The sequence below is a fragment of the Vulpes vulpes genome, chromosome 8, assembly GCF_048418805.1.
Source record: "Vulpes vulpes isolate BD-2025 chromosome 8, VulVul3, whole genome shotgun sequence".
Lineage (NCBI taxonomy): Eukaryota > Metazoa > Chordata > Mammalia > Carnivora > Canidae > Vulpes > Vulpes vulpes.
Window position 1 is genome coordinate 85,679,979 of NC_132787.1, and position 4,322 is coordinate 85,684,300.

The window sequence follows — 4,322 nt, forward strand, 5'->3', positions numbered from 1 at the left end:
TGCGGCCACCAGGTGGACGCCGCACTCAGCATTTACGAGCTCGTGGTGTGGCTTCCCAGAGGGATGAGGGACTCAGAAGCAGATATACCTGCTTTGCCTCTAATAAAACCCACAACTCCTTACTTATTAAATAAGCATCTTTTCACAGCACTAGCTAATATTTATTGGGTGCTTCCCACGTGCCACACACAATGCAGAGTGCTCCCCCTGCGTTGCATCACTCGATTCTTACCGCAGCCCCAGGGGAGGGGTCCTCAGCATCTCTGCTTTGTGGCTGAGGACACCTAGACTCCAAGCGATCCTGGGCCTGGCCGAGGAAGATGAGGATCTGGAGCATGGGTCCCAGTCGGGCTGGCCCCAAGGTGCGTGCCCCTGATCAGGAGGCCATGAACTATTTGGCAAAGCTGGGATTAACCCCTGGCTGTTCAACTCCAGAATGCCTATGTGTACATCTCCAATTATGAGAGTAATGGATGGTTGCTTAGACCCAACTTCCAATCAATGGGTGAAAACCAGGAGGAACTCTCTATGAGGGGATGCCAGTTGAGTGACCTCTGACCCCAGTTCTATGCCTGGACCTTGACTGTCCAGGGATGACCTATGACAAGGGACTCATAAGGGCCTCTGAGCAGTGCATTAATGGCCCGCAAGAATGTGAGCCACATGGGGACTGAGACCCAGTCCCATAGAGGGAGCCATCTATTGTCCCTTCCCCTCCAACCCTGAGAAACTGCTCCCGTCCAAGGGCCTCAGAGCCATGTCATGCAAAGCCTTGGGATTCTGTAAAAATCCCGTGTGACAATGAGGATGATCCATCAGCTCCTGCCAGGGCTGAAACCCAAGATGATGTGCTGGCCACAGACAACACTGGGCCTGGGCCTACACGGGGACCTCAAGGCCCTCTGTGCAGAGCAGTGCCTAGGCCTTCTCTAGGCCCACTGGGACTGGCTGGAGCTCTGGCTTTGGGAGTGACATCAGGAGGCTGTCCCTGGAAAGAAACTAAGGAGGTACTAAGGTGGCTCAAGTTAGTAGATGGTGGTTGAGAATCCTGCCAATTTGATTATTAAGAGAAATAGGAGCTTCCTTGTGGCCTAGGATAATGAAGGGAGATAAATAGTTCCCCTATATTTGTAAGTGGATTTGGCTTATGCACCTCCTCCCAACCCTTTTCAGCTCCAAGAGGAGAAGCTCAAAGCCAATTCTTCTGATTCATGTGGAGGGCCAGGGGTCTCCACTGCCAAAGGGCTGGCACAAAGCTAAAGCTGGTCTCCTCATAAATGAAGGGCCTCAGGCAGTATAGCTGGCAGCACTCCTCAGGGTCATGAAGAGCAGTTCCAGAGACGGGGGCCATTAACCTGCATGGGCCAACCTCAAATGTGGCAATATCTGCTTTCCTGTCACCATTTTGGTCACTGACCCACCACACTGCCTTGAGGTTAACCCCATTCCCTCCCAGGCTACAGACTGACTCCAGAATACTGGGTCAGGATAGGCTTGAGGACCTGCCACATCTGGACAATTAGCTTTCTTTCCTCAACTTCTACTCCTTTATATCCTAAACATAGAAGGGAGGCTTCTGTAATAATGAAGATATCTACTACTTGAAACTAAAGCAGCCATTGAATTGTCTCAAAGAGCTGCTCATACCTGAGCAGACCCTCCTTTGTGACTTAGCCTAAGGCCACAAAGGCTGTTCATATACTATTCTGAGAAGAAGGCCACAGTCTGGATGCATCAAGCAAGAACCTAAAAACCAAACACAATCTAATACAATTTGCCAGCTTCTTGCCACATTTAGAACGGGATTTAAAGAAATAAACATACTTTGAAATAATTGGGTTCTCACAGGCTTTGAGAGCTTATAAATCATTTCCTAAAACTAGCAAATGTGAATTATTCTAGCTCTTTGCTACTCAACACATGAGCCTTGGACCAAAAGTCTGAACCTCACCTGGGAACTTGTTAAGAAGCACAGAATCTCAGGCCCCACCCAGACCGACAGGTTCAGAATCTACATTTTTACAAGATCCCCAAGTGGCTTGTGTACACATTAAAGTTTGAGAAGTGCGGCTCTAACTCACCCAGAGTCCTTTTTTCCTGGCCAGAGCCTTTTGCTGGACTGTTGCCACACATATTATCAGATGTCAGAACCCTACCCATGTGGCCACAGATTTCCATAGACAATTCTCCACCTCTTGCACAGGCACCTGAGGGGTTCCTCCAAGTTCCTGACATTCTCTTGTTTTCCCTTTAACCCCCTGCCCATCCCTAGTCCACTCATGACACCACATTAACTCTTTGAATCACGCTTCCCTACCTTAATATTCAGTTTCATCCCACCACCAACTAAGTGATGTCCAATCTCTCTGGCCTAAGATTCCTGGATTGATTTGTCACTCTCTCTTCATTTCATTGTACATGCCTTCCATGCCCTCAATAACATTACATTTGCAGATTTCTGCTCACATGTCTTACAAGTCTTCAACACCCTGCAATTCATCTCCACTATTCCAAAGCTTTGGGGTCCTTCAACCCTGGCTAGAATACTTCCTCTGGGTCACCTTTCTAGCTCAACATAATCTGCTTCTCTGAACTCCCCCAACAGTATTTTCTTCCTGGTCACACCTGTCACTTTCTACCTTCTATAAATGTTATTGGTATACACCGCCTCTGTCCCCTGCTACCTGTGAACACATTTAAAGCAGAATTATGCCTTAATCATCTTTGCTCCTATAAAATATGTGAACACACAGCTAAGGTGATCAGATGGTCAAACCTCAAATATGGGACACACAATTCAATGCCTCTTGTTTTCCTTATTTATATATTTATCAGAACCTCAAATATTATGACCATATTTAATATATAGTTAATAATTTGCCTTTGTGGAAAACTTCAAAATTTCTTTCAACGGCACTATCTTGGAAAATCTAAACCATCTGATCCCTGAATAGACATCCAATGGATGGTAATTGAATCACGAGCATATAAGAACACATTCCTTTTCCTCAGCAGGGTGACATGTTAATCCTTAGGTCTCCACTCTTATGTAAGCTAAATGTTGACTTTTGAGAAGAGGTAAGCATGTGGTTTGAGACTAACAGCCCAATGAAAGCAGGAATTAAGAAGAGAAGTTTCGACCTCAAGGAAACCACATGATGGGGCTGGGAGGCATTGAGGCTGGCTTTCCTGTGAGGCCATGCAGTCACACACATTCCTGTTGGACCTCAGAAGTGAATGTGCTGAGTGAAGACTCCTCTTGCAAGACTGATTAAAGCTCCGCCAACATCTAAGCTGCCACTGAAAAGTCAGGCAATTTACAACCAGTGGAGTGTGTTTTTCTACAGATGAAGGAGGAATATCTACCAGATTCAGCTGCAAGGAGAAGTGGGGAGAAGGGAAGATGGGGGGGGGCGGGGAAGGCCATCATAGATTTCTCTGATTTGTTCTAAATTTGCCTTTGCAAATTAAAATCAACAATATTTTACCATGACCCTATAGAGGAAACTCTTGTTTAGGAGCTCTATGACATAGTTACCTCTGCAAGGGGAAAAGGAATCTTCTAGGCCTGGGACAGCTGGGGCTCAGGTCTGTTCTCTCAGAACTGCGCTGAGCCTGGTTCCTAACTTTGGGGAGGACTAAATGAGATGGACCATTACCCATGCTTTGTAACTATTTTGGAACATGGAGCAATTCAAACACTCCCGTGGAAAACTTAGAAGACCACAGTTAGTCCACAAGGGTTAGCAGACCAAAATATCAGATTTTCAAAATCACTAAAGTCTTAATAAAATAATGAAGTGGAAAATATTTGCTTTATCTTTTTTTTAAAAGAAGATTCTTAAGATGCTAACTTCTCTTTTTAAACAATGTTGTAAAGCTTGAGTCTTATCTTAGCAGTAGATCTCCTGGGAAAAGCCAATAAACAAAACGCCTTCAATATTTTGTCATTGGAAATTCAGCTAGAAAAACAAAACTCAAGCAGTTTTAGTGTTTGGTCACTGAATAGACTCTGGTTTTGATTATAAACACCAACAGTTTAAAAAATCTGTTTCTAGATACCAAACGTATCCAGAGCTGGGCCAGGCACCATTGCAGAGTGTGCTTCAGGAAACATGGGTGAGCAAAGCACTGTGCACATCCTACCTGTAACCAGCTCCTAGCAGTGGAGGTTCTGATTAATTAGCAAGGAACTGTTTCCATTAAAACCTTAATGGAATTCAAATCAGCTAAATTAACAGCCAGAGGAACAGCCACCACTAAATTACATTCCACTGTTTCCAATTAAGTTGGAAGCCTTGGGTGCGGTAACCACCAACATT